Source organism: Ranitomeya imitator, chromosome 3 (assembly GCF_032444005.1).
Source record: "Ranitomeya imitator isolate aRanImi1 chromosome 3, aRanImi1.pri, whole genome shotgun sequence".
Taxonomy (NCBI): Eukaryota; Metazoa; Chordata; class Amphibia; order Anura; family Dendrobatidae; genus Ranitomeya; species Ranitomeya imitator.
Window position 1 is genome coordinate 517829102 of NC_091284.1, and position 21294 is coordinate 517850395.

The 21294-nt window shown below is 46.3% G+C and overlaps 1 pseudogene; it reads left to right on the forward strand.

Annotated features, from left to right (window-relative positions):
* The first annotated feature begins 369 nt into the window (after positions 1-369).
* Positions 370-20468, forward strand: LOC138671676 (glutathione S-transferase theta-1 pseudogene; annotated as a pseudogene).
* The last annotated feature ends 826 nt before the right edge of the window (positions 20469-21294 follow it).

A 21294-nucleotide genomic window follows, 5' to 3' on the forward strand; every position in this document is an offset into this window, starting at 1 on the left:
CAAGTCATCAGTGGTTGCTCCTGGTCTGGAAAATGTAGCTTCCTTGTGTCCTTCACCCAAAACAAAAGTGAAGGATGCGGCAGGCAACACTACACTTTGCTCCATGGAGCTCTTTACACATACCGTGCCTGGGTTAGAGAGGGAAATTGTTAAAAGCCCATTACAAGATGAATCGGACATGGAGTGCACAGATGCATATACCCACAGCAAGATTATTAAGCTGTTCCATTGACTCAGATCACTACATTACCCTCACAGTGCACTGAGCCAGAATCTGAGCCTGATGCACGTGCAATTAACCCTAATGGAGCCATAGGCAGCGCACTAGGTGAGAGGCGAGCTTGGGGCGGGCGAGGCTCCGTGCCGTGGGCGTGGGCACTGCTGAGTAACCGGAGCCCCTTCCCGGAGCCTCTCACTGCCGAGTACCGGACTGGTGTGTCATCATGTCGGACCTGACCCTGTACCTGGACCTGCTCTCCCAGCCCTGCCGCGTGGTGTATATCTTCGCCAAGGCTAACAACATCCCCTTTAAGCACCAGGAGGCGCTGCTGTTCCGAGGAGATTAGCTGAAAGAAGATTTTGGCAAGGTGAATCAACTGCGTAGGGTGCCGGCTCTCAAGGATGGAGAATTCACAATGGCGGAGATCACTGCAATCCTACAGTATCTAGCTAACAAGTATAAGACCCCAGACCACTGGTACCCATCAGACCTCCAGAAACGTGCTCGTGTAGATGAGTACCTGTCTTGGCAACATGCGAATACACGTCCCCACAGTGCCAGAGTGTTTTGGGTTAAGGGCATGACTCCATATGTCCTTGGTCATGAAGCTGCACCTGAAAATTAAAATCCTGCTCTATCCAAGCTTAATGGGTCTTTGACAGCCATAGAAACTAAATTCCTGCAGGACAAACCATTCTTTGCAGGGGATGAGATCTCCATTGCGGATTTGGTTGCTATTGTAGAAATTATGCAGCCAATTTCAGCTGGTATTGATAGTTCCACCATATGCAGCTCTCCAGTCCAGCTCAGCCTACAAGAGACTCTCGATAGGAAAAGAAAGTACTCTTCCTCTCATTCGCGTACACAGGGTTTGAATGGCTACAGTGCTCGACTAATCTCGTTAGAGATGATGCTCTACCGGTTAGTTGAAAGCGAAGTTTTCAAAGCCCTGATGGCCTACGCAGTACCACGCTATGACCTACCCAGTCGACACTTCTTTTCTAGAAAAGCATCCCAGCACTCCACCAACATGTCAAAGAACGCATTGTCCATGCACTGAGGCAATCGGTCAGTAGAAAGGCGCACCTCACAACAGATGCATGGTCCAGTAGGCATGGCCAGGGACGTTACGTGTCCATCACGGTACACTGGGTGAATGTGGTGGATGCAGGGTCCACAGGGGACTGCCATAGTGCACAGTTCTGCCTAGCCCATGGTCAAGGAAACAGTTGGCTTTAGGTTTTCGCCCCCCCTCCTCCTCCTCCTCCCCCAGAAGCGAAAGCTCGTCCACAGAGCGCAGACACACGACCACTCCGTATGCTGCGGCCAGTGTTGCACCTGAGGTGTCCCATTATCGATCAGCTTGTGGTAAGCGTCAGCAGGCTGTGCTGCAAATGAAGTGTTTGGTCGACAACAGACACACTGCGGAAGTACTGGCTGAGTACTTGCAGCAAGAAACTCAGTCATAGCTGGGCAGTGTACATCTTGAGGCAGGCAAGGTAGTCAGTGATAACGGAAGGAATTTTATGGCTGCCATAGCCCTTTCAGAACTGAAACACATACCTTGCCTGGCTCATTCCTTGAACCTGGTGGTGCAGTGCTTCCTCAAAAATTACCCCGATTCACCAGCCCTGCTCCTGAAGGTGCGCAGACTTTGCTCGCACATCCGCCGGTCGTTCGTACACTCCAGCCGTATGCTGAACCATCAGCGATCGCTGAATCTTCCCCAGCACCGCCTAATAATCGATGTTGCAACAAGTTGGAACTCCACAATGCTTCAGAGGCTGTGCGAACAGACGTGTGCTGTCATGTATTTGTGTGAGGATACACATACACGAGCAATTAAGATTGACAAGCTTAAGTAACAAGAATTTATGTTTTTAACATTAAAATGGACACTGTAGGTGTTTTCTTGTCCTCCACTCACTGCCGACTTTGATTCCCCATTGACTTACATTGGGTTTTGTGTTTCGGTCGATCCACAACTTTTCGCAATAATCGGCCGATTTCACCCGACTCGACTTTTGACAAAGTCGGGTTTTGCGAAACCCGACTCGATCCAAAAAAAGGAAAAGTCGCTCAACCCTAAGTGGACTAAGTTTGGGTTTTCTATCAATGGGACCGTTGTAGAGTAGAAAGGTGATAGAAAGGGTAATTGGGGTTCCGCCTCTGTGGACTGTACTGTGTGTGATGTTAAGATGGAGGAAGAGGAGGAGAGGCCACATGAAACTGCACCTGCCATCCTCTGGAGCACATGCTCTTTCTGGCCTTCATCAACAAAGCATACCACTGTGCAGTAACAGAAGTTGTCAGTTGTGTTTGGATAGGATGTGATGGTGTTGGTTCACTAGTGCTTTCACTAACATTACCACCTGCCCCGGGTACACCTTGAACACCAAGTCTATTCCTCCTTCCACTAAGACCTTGTTTTTTCCCTAGACATGTTGCTCAGATAGTATGGTAGGAGCACCCTAGTGGCAACAAAAAATATTTTTGTTACTCTTCATTAGCTCTGTACCCAGTTGATTTTCCACGGTACTAAATGACAATGTGAAATATGGTGTGCTGAATCACGTTAGCGACTGAACAAAAATAGTTTTTTTTAAACTCTGCAACAGCTCCAAAGTCAGCTGAATTACTGCAGCATTAAATGACAAGGTAAAATATGGCGTGCTGAATCACGTTAGTACCAGAAGAAAGTATTATTTTAGTGTGGATGAGGCCTGTATGACATAGAAAATATACTCCAAATAATTTCAAACTGAGATCTCCCCTATTGTATCACGTTAGTAACATAAGAAAGTATTTTTTTTGTGTGGTTGCTATATAAGCCTCAAAAAACTTGTTCAAAATGTATCGGTATTATATTAATCACCCAAAGGGTATTACATTTTCTTGGGTATATTAATCACCCAAAGGGTACATTTGGTTGGTATATAACTCTCAAAAAACCTTTTAAAAAATTTACAAGTTACAGATTTCAAGAGTTTTTGTCACCTTTTTCTACACAAATTTGTGACCAGATCTGAAGCATAATCTGATTCCAGCAAAGTGAATGAGAAACATAATGTGTCAGGCACATATTGAGTATTTTTGACTTGCAGATTTGGTGCAGAAAATAAACTGCTGCATGTCAATTCTCTGTGTTTTTGCCCTGCGTTTTTCACCATCGATTTCACTCAAATAAATAAAAAATGCAAGCAAAAACATACAAAAACATGCATTTTAAGTGGTCTGGCGTATATTTCCTTGGCATATAACCCTCAAAAGTGCATAGCCTTTATGAGTCTAGGAGTACCAATACATTATAATTTGAACAGAATGTGCATGAAGCCCTCCTTTATGTCTAATACAGGGTGCATCTCAGTCCCTTATTTTTGGCAGTTCTTTCTTCCTTCATAAATTACACTGAAATTTCATATTTTTTTATTAAAAAATCAATTTTGGTTTACTTAAACTTTTTCTTTTTAAAAGGGAACATGTCAGCAGGATTATGCATAGTAACCCACACACAGTGTCAGGTGGCCGCCGTTATACTGAATAAAATGATACCTTGGTTGATGAAATCCGTCTTGTGGCTGTTTCTTTATCTTTATTTTCAGTTTTATGTTAATGACATGCTCGTATCCTAAGGCGGGGTTGGGGTATGTGGTGCTCTGATTAGCTATTCATAATGCAGACTGCTGAAAGGTCACTGATCCCTTAGTGACCTGCCCCCTAGTTTGCATAATGAATAACATCACATACTGAATGAAAAAAAATGCTTCTGTAGGCAGGTGCTAGCTGTGGCACCTGTGCTGCAGCATAATCGCATGGTTACTGTGCACTTTATCCTTTTAGCAGATTTACTTGAGCAAGGAAAAAAAAGTAATTTTGAAAATGTTGCACAAGGCACCTGCGCAAAAACATCTATCGGTTTGTATAGAAATCCGATAGTTGCTGTTGCACAAGTGCCAGTGGTGCCATCTTGCTGGAAAAGAGGAAAAAAAGTCCCCCTCCAAGATTGTGTTGCCCGCACCTGCACAGTAGTAGCTCTCGGAAAATCGCCGACAACTGCGATTGCGCATGCGCAGATGGCGCCATTTTGGAGGAGGACTTTTTTTTTCTCCAGCAAGATGAAGATGGTGCTACCAGCACCTACACAACAGCAGCTATTGGAAATCTATACAAACCGATAGCTGTTACTGCGCAGCTGCCCAGGGCACCATTTTCAAAATGACTTTTTTTCCTTGCTTCAGTAAATCTACAAAAGGGATTAAGTGCACAGTAACCATGAAATTATGCTGCAGCGCAGAAATTGTGTTTTTTCCTGCAAAACACAATTTTTCGTTGGTTTTGTTATTGTCACTCCTTTAAATGGAGTAAAAGTGTGACACCATTGTTCTCAGCAGTGACCTGGGAGACAGAGACACTTCCAGGTGTCTTAGTCTACGTTCACATTAGCGTCGCGTCGCCGTTGCGTCGCCGACGCAGCGGCGACGCACGGAAAAACGCGCGCAAACGCGCGCAAAAACGCGCGCGTTTTGCGACGCGTGCGTCGTTTTTGACGAAAATCGGACGCACAGAAAATGCTACATGTAGCGTTTTCTTGCGTCCGACGCTAGCGTCGGAAACGACGCACGTGGCGAAAAACGCCACCAAAACAACGCACGCGTCCCCTATGTTAAACATAGGGGCGCGTCGCCGCTGCGTCGCCGCTGCGTCGCTGACGCAACAGCGACGCACATTAGCGTAACGCTAATGTGAACGTAGCCTTATTCATGCTGTTCTCCTTCCATTCAGCACTATTCCCATCCATTTGAACATTTTCACTGCCCCCCAGACCTTTTTGTAGGGTCTGCCTGAAAAGCTAAGCTGTTGCATTTACTCCCATCATGCTCTTCACTGGAAACCCCGAAACAGCTCTGTGGATGGATACCATGCTTGGCATAGGTGGCTTTCCTTCTTAGGATGCTGCCCTTCCCGTGGTTGTTCCTTCCCGGGGAAAGGCCTGGCTATTCACTGCTTGCGTCGAGAAACACGTGATGGTGTCTCCGCAGCTTCTTTACATGCATCTGCATATTTCCCATAAGGGATGGGGGCAGTGTTCTGGAATCACTGCGTTGAGAAACACGTGATGGTGTCTCCGCGGTGTTGGATGTTTTGGTCTCCCCGAGGCCAATCATCTGTGCCTTTATATGACTTCACTGGAAATGAGCATGTGAGTATTAGGAATTGCTTAGTTCAAGCAACGAACACCCGAGCATTTTAGTGCTCTCTCATCTCTAGTGCTGACTAGTGTTGAGCATTCCGATACTGAAATATCGGGTATCGACCAATATTCCCTGTATCGGAGTTCCGATACTTTTAGAATATCGAATACCGGAATCGGAAGTTCCCATAATGCAATGAGCCAGTTTGATTTTATTCAGCCAATGAGGATCCTAAGAAGTGTGGGCACATCCTGTTAGGCATGTTAGGCATGATAACTAATGGCATGGCTGTTATTGGCAGCTGAAATGGTGTCATGATGCACTATAAAAGCCGCCGCCGCCAATTTGGGTTCACTCTGCTGTGAATTTACTTAGGGACAGGACACTGCTGTTCTGACTCTGACGGACAGTTTGAGCTAGTGATTTGCTTTATTGTGCTTTACCCAGGCTACTTTAGCAACCGCTGTGTGAGAAGCTTTCTTTTGCCTTGCAGCGCTGTTCATGGCTGTCTGCGAGGTCTCTGTGTAAGAGTGCAGTTCACGCTGTAGTGTGTTCTGCAGCCACCTCTGGTTGTAGTCCGCTCAGTGTGCATTACTGCCTCATACATTGTCCTGTTTTGCATTAGTGCTGCTCCTTTCTCCTGATTTCTCCTATTAGTGTGGTTCCATCCATATCCAGCTAGATTGCTTGCAAACACTATATAGGAGTAGACAGAGGAGCCTTTCTGCTGGCTTGTGCCCTGCAGCCCCAGCCAGATTAGTATTAGCCTATTTTTTGGAGCCTCATCTATTGCATTGTAGGTTACCTTCCTGCATTGTAATAGCTACAAAAAGTTTGTGATATTATTGGTTTTACATCTTTGGGCACATCCAGTGTCTTTTTGTGAAAAAAAAAGGAAATAAAGTTCACCAAACGCTCCACTTTACAGTTGTGTTGGCCACATTAGCTTATGTTAAAGTCTAGTCCACACTTTATAAAATTAGTGTTTCTTATACCTGTTAGCAGCTGTTCAGGAATAAGCACACTAAGCCCTTAGTACTATTCTGCCTATCTTTATCAGTCTACCAAGATGAAGAAGGCAGGGAGTAAGGCACGTGGTCGTGGGCGTGGAGTTTCTGCAGGGAGAGGACGTGGGGATTCTGTGCCTGCTGCGGGTACCAGTAACTTAGCATTCCCCAGTTTTACCAGGGAACAGTCCTTTATGCGCAGCTTTGTAGGAGCTCGCCGTAGCCCACTGCTGTGGGAGGACCAAATTGAAGCCGTTGTCAGATGGATGGCAGCTAACGCATCAACTTCAATTAGTTCCAGATCCTCTCAGGTCCTGGGCACTGAAGAGCACCCATCTGTCTCTTCACCACCTGCCAAATTGCCCAGGCAGTCAGAGAGCCCAGGACAGTAGCCATCTCTACTTCTGTTCTCTGAATCTCTTGGCTTGGAAAGAGGTGGCCAGCAAAGCAGCATTCTAGAATTTGAAGAAAAGGTAGTATGCAGTGATGTGCAACAGCTTTGTCTCTCTGAATCTGAAGAGTGGGGTGGGCCAGTGCCTGTGGTCAGCACACCTCAGTACGCATCTGATGATGACACTCAGGTGGCACTTTCTGGTGCGTACTGTGCTGTCAAGACTACACAGGAGAAGCAGTTGTTTGAAGAGGGTAGTTTCGATGATGAGGTCCTTGACCCATCATGGCGTGAGGTACAGGAAGGTGGTGAGAGAAGCTCTGGAAGAGATTCCCCTGAACGGCCAAAAAAGGAGGGAGAGGGAGACTCGGTTGCCTGTAGCCTCCACTTTGGCACCCATTATGAGCATGCATCTTCCAAAACCCAAAACAGGCACTCCCAAGGCTTGCAGTGCCTGGTCCTTTTTTTACACAGTTGCAGATGACATTTGCTTTGTCAAATGCAAGCAGTGTAATCAGAAAGTCAAAAGAGGGAAAAGTGTCAGCAACCTCAATACCACAAATATGTGGAAACATGTGTGGATCAAGCACGTGGTGGAGTTACAAAGACACACTGAAGACCTAGGCCAACCTACATCACCACCTACCACCTCTTCAGCTCGTGATGTAGCCTCTTCCTCCAGCTCACACACAGCTGGTTCGGCTTCCTCACAGGATCGCCATGGAAGAACCTCTGGCACTGTTGTACAGAGACACAGTGTCATTCCACCCACAACACCATGTTCCTTGTCATCCTCACACTCCCAGGCCAGTCTACAGCCATCGGCAGCACAGGCATGGAAGAAAAGGTGCCCATACTCGGCAAACCACCTCAGAGCACAGGCTCTGAATGCTGGCATTGCAAAACTACTGTCCCTTGAAATGCTATCATTCAGGCTGGTGGAGACTGACACCTTCCGTAACTTCATGGCATTGGCAGTCCCACAATACGATGTGCCCAGCCGCTTTGTATTCAGTAGGCAAGCCATCCCTTCCCTGCAAAAGCATGTGGAGGGAAAAATTAAACATGCGCTACTAAATGCCATCAGTAGCAAGGTCCATCTGACCACCGATGCGTGGACCAGTAAGCATGGACAGGGACAATACCTTTCCCTCACAGCCCATTGGGTAAATGTTGTGGAGCCAGGTACAGATCTTGAGAGTGGCGCTGTACGTGTTCTGCCAACAGTATGTACACATTGACTCCTCCTCATACTCCAGTTCCTCTGAATTAGCACTGTAGGAGCAGTCACAGTCTACCTCCACATGGACCTGTGCATGCTTACCTGTTACAATCGATATAAGCACAGCCATGGCCAAATGTTAACAGGCCGTACTGAAATTAATATCTTTGGGGAATCAAAGCCACACAGCGCAGGAGCTATGGAATGCCATCAAACAGCAGAGCGACGTGTGGTTTGAGCCAGCGAATCTCCAGCCAGGCATGGTTGTGTGTGACAATGGCCGAAATCTGGTGGCAGCTCTTGGCCTAGGCAACCTCACTGACATTCCATGTCTAACACATGTGCTCAAATTGGTCATGCAGAGTTTTGGGACTATACGGATCTTGATGCACTGCTGCACAAGGTCCGCATAGAGTGCGCTCACTTGCGGCATTCCAGCATGGCAAAATCGCGCATTGCAGCTCTGCAGAGCTGATTCCGACTTCCGGAACATTGCATCAAATGTGTCGTACTCACCAGGTGGAATTCAATGTTACTTATGTTGGAGAGGATGTGTGAGCAGCTGGCAGCAGTAATGGAGTACCAGCTGCATCAGGCGCAAACACGCCGAACTGCGCGCAGTTCACACTTCACCACCACTGAGTGGGCCTCTATGAAGGACATCTGCCACGTTTTGCGTGCCTTCGATGATTCCATGCGGATGGCGAGTGCAGATGATGCACTAGTCAGCATTACTATTCCCCTTATCTGCCTGCTTGAGAAAACACTGCAAGCACTAAGGGAGGAGGTTTTGGAAGAGGTGGAGGATGAGGAGTCACAAATGCCATCTGCTTCTGGACAGTCTGCGCAACGTTGTTCCTCACAAATTTGCTGAGTGCGTCGAGGCAGTGGAGGAAGCTCTGCACAAAGTGGGAGCAGAAGCAGTGACTCAGCACAAGGCAAGACCAGTATGGCCCAAATGTGGCAAAGTTTTGTGTCCACGCCACAAATGTCTACACCATCACAGATGGCTCCAGTCAGCAGGAGGCAACGTTTCCATCAGATGGTGACAGACTACATGTCTTGCCCTCTCAGTGTACTTCCAGACGGCTCTTCCCCCTTCAAGTTTTGGGTCTCTAAACTGAATACATGGCCATAGCTTAGCCAGTATGCATTGGAGGTGCTGGCTTGCCCTGCTTCTAGTGTATTATCGGAATGCGTCTTTAGTGCTGCAGGTGGTGTACTTACAGATGGTCGCATGCGACTATCCTCTGATAACGTTGACCGGCTTAATTTTCTGAAAATGAACAGAGCCTGGATCTCGCAGAAATTTGCCAGTCCTCTTCCAGATTAAATAATTGGTTGGCAACAGTATCCAGGTCTCCTGTTGTGTTCATGTTAATACCATCTGAACTGTAATCCCTGGGCTCCAACACCGCCAGTTGCTGCTCAGAAGTGCTGTCTGCACAGTCAAGCCTTGCTCCTGTGTTATTGGGGTTCAGTAACGTCAGCTGATCCCCTGCTGTGTGTCTGGCAATTTCTCCTGCTCTGTCCACATTCACACTACTACTGATTTTAAACTTGCTCTAAATAGGCCTTGGCCTCCACTATCTTTCTAGTATATACCCTGGGCTCCAACACCACCAGTTGCTGCTCAGAAGTACCATCTGCACAGTCAACACATGCTCCAGTGTTTTTGGGGTTCAGTAATGTCAGCTGATCCCTTGCTGTGTGTCTGGCAATTTTTCCTGCTCTGTCCACATTCACACTACTACTGATTTTAAACTTGTTACAATTAGGCTTCTGCCTCCACTCTGTTTCTAGTATTTTCCCTGGGCTCTAGCACCATCATATGCTGCTCAGAAATGCCATCTGCACAGTCAACACATGATCCTGTGTTATTGGGGTTTAGTAACGTCAGCTGATCCCCTGCTGTATGTCCGGCAATTTCTCATGCTCTGTCCACATTCACACTACTACTGATTTTAAACTTTCTCCAATTAGTCCTCTGCCTCCAATCTGTTTCTAGCATTTATACTGGGCTCCAACACTGCCAGTTACTGCTCAGAAGTGCCGTCTGCACAGTCTACACTTGCTCCTGTGTTATTGGAGTTCAGTAACGTCAGCTGATCCCCTGCTGTGTGTCCGGCAACTTCTCCTGCTCTGTCCACATTCACACTACTACTGATTTTAAACTTGCTCCAATTAGGCCTCTGCCTCCACTCTGCTGCTTGTAAAAACCCTGGACTCCAACACCACAAGTTGCTGCTCAGAAGAGCCGTCTGCATTATCAACACTTGCTCCTGTGTTATTGGGGATCAGTAACGTCAGCTGATACCCTGCAGTGTGTCCGGCAATATTTCCTGCTCTGTCCACATTCACACTACTACTGATGTTAAACTTGCTCCAATTAGGCCATTGCCTCCACTCTGTTTCTAGTATTTACCCTGGGCCCAACACCACCAGTTGCTGCTCAGAAGTGCCGTCTGCACAGTCAATACTTTCTCCTGTGCTATTGGGTTCAGTAACATCAGCTGATCCCTTGTTGTGTGTCTGGCAATTCCTCCTGCTCGGTCCACATTCACACTACTACTAATTTTATACTTGCTCCAATTAAGCCTCAGCCTCCACTCTGTTTCTAGTATTTACCCTGGGCTTCAACACCGCCAGTTGCTGCTCAGAAGTGCCATCTGCACAGTCAACACTTGCTCCTGTGTTATTGGGGTTCAGAAACGTCAGCTGATCCCCTGTTTTGTGTCCGGCAATTGCTCCTGCTCTTTCCACATTCACACTACTACTGATTTTAACCCTCCGTCAGGAACAATGGATCTGACAGGCGCAGCTCTTCTACTTTCATTTCTCCCTTCTCACCAGATTTTCAGGAAACCCCCTCCCTCTAGATAGTCTCCTGGCTCTAGCTGCTGTGTGAAACCTGATACCACAGTTGGTCTGCAGAGCTTCAGGAAGGAAGATATAGCTGTGCTGGCTTCTCAGGCTCATTGGTGTTTGCAAATGTGTTTTTTTCTGGGGAACCTTCAGGATCTAATTCAGATTAGTTCTGTGTGTAATATTATTCTAGGTGCCTAGAAAATGTTTTTGTGCCAAAATTTTCTCTTTTTAATAACGTTACTTGATATCACTGGGGGCTATTTGGTGGGAGTTTTGAAATTTGTGTATATCAAAGTTTTTACTTTTATGTTGAGCAAATGGGTTTGTTTTGCACCTGATAATGTGTAGTCTCTTTTATTACATCCCTATGAAGGTCTATGATCACTTTTAGATCACTGAAATTGAGAAAATTAGATATTCTAGGCATTTTTCTAGCCTGCGCTTGACAGTCACATTGTTCCATTACGAGTTATTGCGAATATTGTTCCTGACGGAGGGTTAAAATTACTCCAATTAGGCCTCTGACTCCAATCTGTTTCTAGTATTTACCCTGGGCTCCAAAACTGCCAGTTGCAGCTCAGAAGTGCCATCTGCACAGTCAACACTTGCTCCTGTGTTATTGGGGTTCAGTAACGTCGGCTGATCCCCTGCTGTGTGTCCGGCAATTTCTCCTCTCTGTCCACATTCACACTACTGTTGTGAATTCTGCTCTTGGGCTCCCTCCGGTGGTTATGAGTGGTAGTGCTGCTGTCTTTGGATCGCAGCATTTATCAGGTGTGTTCACTTTTTGCAATTTGGACTGAGCTATTTAATCCTGCTTGATCCTTTAGTCAGTGCCAGTTGTCCATTGTTTTTGGAGGATTCACATCCATACCTGGTCTCTCCTTTTTTGCTGTTCATTTCAACAAGATAAGTTCCGGCTTTGTTTTTGCTGTCCACATGCTGTGGACCTTATAGTTCTGTGCATTTTCAAGTTTTGTCTTGTCCAGCTTTGTCTGTGAAGGATTTTTTGCAGCCAAGCTGTGTCTCTGGAGATGCAGATATACCCTCCATGTCTTTAGTCAGATGTGGAGATTTGTATTTTCTGTGGTGGATATTTTCTAGTGTTTTAATACTGATCGCACAGTACTCTGTCCTATTCTTTCTTTTTAGCTAGAACGGCCTCCTTTGCTATATTCTGATTTCAGTCTGCGTTTGTCATTTCCCTCTCCTCTCACAGTCAATATTTGTGGGGGGCTGTCTATCCTTTGTGGATTTTCTCTGAGGTAAGATTGTTTTCCCGTTTTCATCTTTAGGGGAAATTAGTTCTTAGGCTGTGTCGAGGTGTCTAGGGAGTGTTAGATACATCCCACGGCTACTTCTAGTTGCGATGCTAAGTTCAGGGTCTGCGGTCAGTACAGGTGCCACCTTCTCCAGAGTACGTCTCATGCTGCTCCTAGGCCACCAGATCATAACAGTACAACTGGCCAACAATGAGTTAATTGCATCTCAGATGAAGGGAGGAAAGGTTTTGAGCCATTTTTTTTCCTTAGCCTGTTTTGTCTTTTCCTCCCTCTTAATCTCTGGGTGGCTGCGGAACCTAGTAATAACATGAATGTTCAGGAGTTAGTTTCTCGTGTGGATCAGCTTGCTGCTAGGGTACAGGGTATTTCAGATCATATTGTTCAGACTCCTGCCTTAGAACCTAAGATTCCCACTCCTGATTTATTTTTTGGTGACAGATCCAAATTTTTGAGTTTCCAAAATAACTGTAAACTGTGTTTTGCATTGAGACCCCGGTCCTCTGGTGATCCCATTCAGCAGGTTAAAATCATCATATCCCTGCTGCGTGGTGACCCACAGGATTGGGCATTTTCCCTGGAATCTGGCAATCCTGCTTTGCTTAATGTTGATTCTTTCTTTCAAGCATTGGGGTTATTGCATGATGAGCCTAATTCTGTGGATCAAGCTGAGAAGATCTTGTTGGCCCTGTGTCAGGGTCAAGAAGCGGCAGAATCGTATTGCCAGAAATTTAGAAAATGGTCTGCACTGACTAAATGGAATGAGGATGCCTTGGCGGCAATTTTCAGAAAGGGTCTTTCTGAATCCATTAAAGATGTTATGGTGGGGTTCCCCACGCCTGCTGGTCTGAGTGATTCTATGTCTCTGGCCATTCAGATTGATCGGCGCTTGCGCGAGCGCAGAGTTGTGCACACTGTGGCGTTGTCCTCTGAGCGGAGCCCTGAGCCTATGCAGTGTGATAGGATTTTGTCTAGAGCTGAACGACAAAGATTCAGGCGTCAGAATAGGTTGTGTTTTTACTGCGGCGATTCTGCTCATGTTATTTCTGATTGCCCTAAGCGTACAAAGAGAATCGCTAGTTCTGTTACCATCAGTACTGTACAACCTAAATTTCTGTTATCTGTGACCTGGATCTGCTCATTATCATCATTTTCTGTCATGGCATTTGTGGATTCAGGCGCCGCTCTGAACTTAATGGACTTAGAATTTGCCAGACGTTGTGGTTTCCCCTTGCAACATTTGCAGAACCCTATTCATTTAAGGTGGATTGATGCTACACCGTTGGCTATAAATAAACCTCAGTTTTGGACACAGCTGACCATGCGCATGGCGCCAGCCCATCAGGAAGATTGTCGTTTTCTGGTGTTGCATAATTTGCATGATGATATTGTGCTGGGTTTTCCATGATTACAGGTACATAATCCGGTGTTAGATTGGAGATCTATATCTGTGACTAGTTGGGGTTGTCAGGGGGTTCATGGTCACGTTCCTTTGATGTCAATTTCTTCTTCCCCCTCTTCTGAAATTCCTGAGTTTTTGTCAGATTTCCAGGATGTATTCGATGAGCCCAAATCCAGTTCCCTTCCACCGCATAGGGACTGTGATTGTGCTATTGACTTGATTCCAGGTTTTAAGCTCCCTAAGGGCCGACTTTTCAACCTGTCTGTGCCAGAACATGCCGCCATGCGGAGCTATATTAAGGAGTCTTTGGAGAAGGGGCATATTCGGCCATCTTCTTCACCATTGGGAGCAGGTTTTTTTTTTGTTGCCAAGAAGGATGGCTCCTTGAGACCCTGTATTGATTATCGCCTCTTGAATAAGATCACGGTCAAATTTCAATACCCTTTGCCTTTGCTTACTGATTTGTTTGCTAGGATTAAGGGGGCTAGCTGGTTAACTAAGATTGACCTTCGAGGGGCATATAATCTTATTCGTATTAAGCAGGGTGACGAATGGAAAACTGCATTTAATAAGCCCGAAGGCCATTTTGAATACCTTGTGATGCCATTCGGACTCTCTAATGCCCCATCTGTGTTCCAATCCTTCATGCATGATATCTTTCGGAGTTATCTTGATAAATTCATGCTTGTATATTTGGATGATATTTTGATTTTTTCCAATGATTGGGAGTCTCAAGTGAAACAGGTCAGGATGGTATTTCAGATCCTCCGTAATAATGCTTTATTTGTGAAGGGGTCGAAGTACCTCTTTGGAGTGCAGAAGGTTTCTTTTTTGGGCTTCATTTTTTCTCCCTCATCTATAGAAATGGATCCGGTTAAGGTTCAGGCCATTCATGATTGGATTCAGCCCACATCTGTGAAGAGCCTTCAGAAATTCTTGGGCTTTGCTAATTTGTATCGTCGTTTCATTGCCAACTTCTCCAGTGAGGTTAAACCTCTGACCGATTTGACGAAGAAAGGCGCTGATGTGATGAATTGGTCCTCCGCGGCTGTTTCTGCCTTTCAGGAGCTTAAACGCCGATTTACTTCTGCCCCTGTGTTGCGTCAGCCGGATGTTTCTCTTCCATTTCAGGTTGAGGTTGACGCGTCTGAGATTGGGGCAGGGGCCGTTTTGTCTCAGAGGAATTCTCATGGTTCCTTGATGAAACCGTGTGCCTTCTTTTCTCGGAAGTTTTCGCCTGCGGAACGCAATTATGATGTCGGCAATCGGGAGTTGTTGGCTTTGAAGTGGGCATTTGAGGAGTGGCGACATTGGCTTGAGGCGGCCAAGCACCGTATTGTGGTCCTGACCGATCATAAGAATCTGATTTACCTCGAGTCTGCCAAACGGCTGAATCCTAGACAGGCTCGATGGTCCCTGTTTTTCTCCCGTTTTGATTTTGTGGTCTGGTACATTCCTGGTACTAAGAATGTTAAGGCGGATGCCCTCTCTAGGAGTTTTTTTCCTGATTCCCCTGGGGTTCTTGAGCCAGTCGGCATTCTGAAGGAAGGGGTGATTCTTTCTGCCATCTCCCCTGATTTACGACGGGTTCTTCAGGAATTTCAGGCTAATAAACCTGACCGCTGTCCGGTGGGGAAACTGTTTGTTCCTGATAGATGGACTAGTAAAGTGATTTCTGAGGTTCATTGTTCTGTGTTGGCTGGCCATCCTGGGATTTTTGGTACCAGAGATTTGGTTGGTAGGACCTTTTGGTGGCCTTCTTTGTCGCGGGATGTGCGTTCTTTTGTGCAGTCCTGTGCGATTTGTGCACGGGCTAAGCCTTGCTGTTCCCGCGCTAGTGGGTTGCTTCTGCCTTTGCCGGTCCCTGAGAGACCTTGGATGCATATTTCTATGGATTTTATTTCAGATCTTCCGGTTTCCCAGAGGATGTCTGTTATCTGGGTGGTTTGTGACCGGTTTTCTAGGATGGTTCATTTGGTACCTTTGCCTAAATTGCCTTCCTCTTCTGATTTGGTTCCGTTGTTTTTTCAGCATGTGGTTCGTTTGCATGGCATTCTGGAGAATATTATGTCCGATAGAGGTTCCCAGTTTGTTTCTAGGTTTTGGCGGGCCTTTTGTGCTAGGCTGGGCATTGATTTGTCTTTTTCTTCCGCATTTCATCCTCAGACAAATGGCCAAACCGAGCGAACTAATCAGACTTTGGAAACTTATTTCAGATGCTTTGTGTCTGCTGATCAGGATGATTGGGTGGCTTTCTTGCCATTGGCCGAGTTTGCCCTTAATCGGGCTAGTTCTGCTACCTTGGATTCGCCTTTTTTTGTAATTTTGGTTTTCATCCTCGTTTTTCTTCAGGGCAGGTTGAGCCTTCTGATTGTCCTGGTGTGGATTCTGTGGTTGACAGGCTGCAGCAGATTTCAGCTCATGCGGTGGACAATTTGGTGTTGTCTCAGGAGGAGGCTCAGCGTTTTGCTAACCGTCGTCGGTGTGTTGGTTCCCGGCTTCGGGTTGGGGATTTGGTCTGGTTGTCTTCCCATCATGTTCCTATGAAGGTTTATTCCCCTAAGTTCAAGCCTCGGTTTATTGGTCCTTATAGGATTTCTGAGATTAATAATCCAGTGTCTTTTGGTTTGGCCCTTCCAGCCTCTTTTTCCATCCATAATGTTTTCCATAGATCTTTGTTGCGGAAGTATGTGGTGCCTGTTGTTCCCTCTGTTGATCTTCCGGCCCTGGTGTTGATTGATGGGGAGTTGGAGAATGTGGTTGAGAAGATTTTGGATTCTCGTTTTTCGAGGCGGAAGGTTCAGTATCTGGTCAAATGGAAGGGTTATGGCCAGGAGGATAATTCTTGGGTTGTTGCCTCCGATGTTCATGCTGACGATTTGGTTCATGCTTTTCATTTGGCTCGGCCTGATCGGCCTGGGGGCTCTGGTGAGGGTTCATTGACCCCTCCTCAAGGGGGGGGGGATACTGTTGTGAATTCTGCTCTTGGGCTCCCTCCGGTGGTTATGAGTGGTAGTGCTGCTGTCTTTGGATCGCAGCATTTATCAGGTGTGTTCACTTTTTGCAATTTGGACTGAGCTATTTAGTCCTGCTTGATCCTTTAGTCAGTGCCAGTTGTCCATTGTTTTTGGAGGATTCACATCCATACCTGGTCTCTCCTGTTTTGCTGTTCATTTCAACAAGATAAGTTCTGGCTTTGTTTTTGCTGTCCACATGCTGTGGACCTTATAGTTCTGTGCATTTTCAAGTTTTGTCTTGTCCAGCTTTGTCTGTGAAGGATTTTTTGCAGCCAAGCTGTGTCTCTGAAGATGCAGATATACCCTCCATGTCTTTAGTCAGATGTGGAGATTTGTATTTTCTGTGGTGGATATTTTCTAGTGTTTTAGTACTCTGTCCTATTCTTTCTTTTTAGCTAGAACGGCCTCCTTTGCTATATTCTGATTTCAGTCTGCGTTTGTCATTTCCCTCTCCTCTCACAGTCAATATTTGTGGGGGGCTGTCTATCCTTTGGGGATTTTCTCTAAGGCAAGATAGTTTTCCCGTTTCTATCTTTAGGGGAAGTTAGTTCTTAGGCTGTGTCGAGGTGTCTAGGGAGTGTTAGGTACATCCCACGGCTACTTCTAGTTGCGGTGCTAAGTTCAGGGTCTGCGGTCAGTACAGGTATCACCTTCTCCAGAGTATGTCTCATGCTGCTCCTAGGCCACCAGATCATAACACACTACTACTGATTTTACACTTGCTCCAATTAGGCCTCTGCCTCCACTCTGTTTCTAGTATTTACCCTGGGCTCCAATACCGCCAGTTGCTTCTCAGAAGTGCAGTCTGCACAGTCAACACTTTCTCCTGTGTTATTTGGGTTCAGTAACATCAGCTGATCCCCTGCGGTGTGTCCGGCAATTTCTCATGCTCCGTCCACATTCACACTACTACTGATTTTAAACTTGCTCCAATTAGGCCTCTGCCTCCTCTCTGTTTCTAGTATTTACCCTGGGCTCCAACACTGCCAGTTGCTGCTCAGAAGTGCCGTCTGCACAGTCAACACTTGCTCCTGTGTTATTGGGGTTCAGTAACGTCAGCTGATCCCCTGTTGTGTGTCCGGCAATTTCTCCTGCTCTGTCCACATTCACACTACTACTGATTTTAAACTCGCTCCAATTAGGCCATTGCCTCCACTCTGTTTCTAGTATTTACCCTGGGCCCAACACCGCCAGTTGCTTCTCAGAAGTGCAGTCTGCACAGTCAACACTTTCTCCTGTGTTATTTGGGTTCAGTAACATCAGCTGATCCCCTGCGGTGTGTCCGGCAATTTCTCCTGCTCCGTCCACATTCACACTACTACTGATTTTATACTTGCTCCAATTAGGCCTCTGCCTCCTCTCTTTTTCTAGTATTTACCCTGGGCTCCAACACTGCCAGTTGCTGCTCAGAAGTGCCGTCTGCACAGTCAACACTTGCTCCTGTGTTATTGGGGTTCAGTAACGTCAGCTGATCCCCTGTTGTGTGTCCGTCAATTTCTCCTGCTCTGTCCACATTCACTCTACTACTGATTTTAAACTTGCTCCAATTAGGCCTCTCCCTCCACTCTGTTTCTAATGTTTACCTGGGCTCCAACACCACCAGTTGCTGCTCAGAATTGCCATCTGCACAGTCAACACATGATCCTGTGTTATTGGGGTTCAGTAACGTCAGCTGATCCCCTGTTGTGTGTCCGGCAATTTCTCCTGCTCTGTCCACATTCACACTACTACTGATTTTAAACTCGCTCCAATTAGGCCATTGCCTCCACTCTGTTTCTAGTATTTACCCTGGGCCCAACACCGCCAGTTGCTTCTCAGAAGTGCAGTCTGCACAGTCAACACTTTCTCCTGTGTTATTTGGGTTCAGTAACATCAGCTGATCCCCTGCGGTGTGTCCGGCAATTTCTCCTGCTCCGTCCACATTCACACTACTACTGATTTTATACTTGCTCCAATTAGGCCTCTGCCTCCTCTCTTTTTCTAGTATTTACCCTGGGCTCCAACACTGCCAGTTGCTGCTCAGAAGTGCCGTCTGCACAGTCAACACTTGCTCCTGTGTTATTGGGGTTCAGTAACGTCAGCTGATCCCCTGTTGTGTGTCCGGCAATTTCTCCTGCTCTGTCCACATTCACACTACTACTGATTTTAAACTCGCTCCAATTAGGCCTCTGCCTCCACTCTGTTTCTAGTATTTACCCTGTGCTCCAACACTGCCAGTTGCTGCTCAGAAGTGCTGTCTGCACAGTCAACACTTGCTCCTGTGTTATTGGGGTTCAGTAACATCAGCTGATCCCCTGCTGTGTGTCCGTCAATTTCTCCTGCTCTGTCCACATTCACTCTACTACTGATTTTAAACTTGCTCCAATTAGGCCTCTCCCTCCACTCTGTTTCTAATGTTTACCTGGGCTCCAACACCACCAGTTGCTGCTCAGAATTGCCATCTGCACAGTCAACACATGATCCTGTATTATTGGGGTTCAGTAACGTCAGCTGATCCCCTGCTGCATGTCTGGCAATTTCTCATACTCTATCCACATTCATACTACTACTGATTTTAAACTTGCTCCAATTAGGCCTCTGCCTCCACTCTGTTTCTAGTATTTACTCTGGGCTCCAACACCACCAGTTGCTGCTCAGAAGTGCCGTCAGCTGATCCCTTGCTGTGTGTCCAGCAATTTCTCCTCCTCTGTTCACATTCACACTACCACTGATTTTATACTTGCTCCAATTAGGCCTCTGCCACCACTCTGTTTCTAGTATTTACCCTGGGCTCAAACACTGCCAGTCACTGTTCAGAAGTGTCGTCTGCACAGTCTACACTTGCTCCTGTGTTATTGGGGTTCAGTAACGTCAGCTGACCCCTTGCTGTGTGTTCGGCAATTTCTCCTGCTCTGTCCACATTCACTCTGCCTCCACTCTGTTTCTAGTATTTACCCTGGGCTCCAGCACTGCCAGCTGTTTACCGGCAGTGTCTTTGGCATGGGTACTCTCTCCTGCCCAGCCTGGTTCCAGCACACCAGCTAGTAGTGTCAACGTCACTTTGCCTCCAATACGTTGTCCTGTCGTGTTGTGGTCGGGTTAGCCGACTCTATGGTGCCTGCAGTTTTGGTGCTTCCTATGTGGGCTGCGGGATCTGGCAATGAAGGCTGGTTCCATAGTGCCATTAGGACAAGCACCCCCTGTAGGACTGTGGGTTTCGGTAACTCCGGCCAGCTCCCGTCCTTGCAACTTTTTTTTCATGTTTACCTTCTGCTGCCTATCTGAGTTCCAGTACCATTAGCTGGTTCTTTGGAAGTCAATCTTGAATATGTCCCCCTGGGTTCCAGTAACATCAGCTGGTTCCAGGTAGTGCCTTTGGATTAGGTGCCTCCTTCTCGGTATCCGAGTTCCACCAACATCTGCTGCTCTTTGGTAGTGCTTTCTGGCACAGGGACCTCCTGCTTAGTGATTGGGTTCCAGTACCATCAGCTGGTCCTCGTTAGTTCCATTGGCTCTTGTACCTTTTGCTACCCATCCGGGTACCAGTACCGTCAGCTTGTTCACGGCAGTTCCTCAGCCTTCTTGTACCTTCTGCTACATTTCCAAGTTCAAGCTTTTTGAAATGGTTTTTGGTAATCACTCTGGATCTCCCTGACGATGACCCTAAAGAAGACGACCCTGAAGACCACTTCGAAGAAGACGATGACCCGGAAGATGATTTCCCTGAAGACGACGACCCTGAAAACCACCCTGAAGAAGAAGATGACCCCGAAGACGGTGTCCCTGAAGACAACGACCCTGAAGACCACCACGAAGAAGAAGATGACGACCCCGAAGACGACGACCCTGAAGGCGACGACCCTGAAGACCACCCGGAAGACTTCGACTAATAAACAGAGCAAAAGATATTATCTAAATTATTGGCAGAAGAAGACTAAGCAGTGTATGGGGTGAGTCCGTTCCTCCTCGTGGTGCCGCTGGAAAATACTTGCTGCTGCAGGCCAAATTGAACGCAGACAAATCCTGTTGTAAATCTTTTGTGACAGGCAGAACAGAAGGTGTAATCTTCAAACTTTTATAGATAACAACTACAGGTAAGCCTGTAAGAAATAAGAATATGATGAAGAAGAAGAATATGAAGAAGATGAAGAAGTAGAATATGAAGAAGAATAATAGTTGAATAAGAAGAATATGAAGAATGTAAAAAAAAAAGAATAATAGGAAGAAGGTGAAGAAGAAGAAGATGAATAAGGTGAAGGAGAAGTTGATGAAAAAGATGCTGCTGCTGAGGATGATGAAGTAGAAAGTGTGGGAGAAGTAAAAAAGAAGGCGAAGAGCATGGAAGTAGTGAAACACAAATATCTGACAAAATATAAAAAAGTCTAACATAGTCAATATCTTTGTAACTCTGAACGTCTTAAAAACAAAATTTAATTCCTGCTATTCCATTTGATTGGGCGAAACCTCTATGCCTTTAATGTCTCCTCCACCTCCCCCGATACATTCAACATTATTCTTAGTAAAACAAAAGAAAAAGAGGCACAGCCTCTGCCAGCTCACCGATACTACAGGTGCGCGGAACTCGTCCTGACCCGACGTGCAGTGGATACAATATATGGAATTAAGTGGTAGTTCCAGCTCCTTAAATTCAAAGTCTTTATTTTCCAAGTTAAAACTTCATAGTCATCAAAAAATCCTTGTACATTATGGATGCAT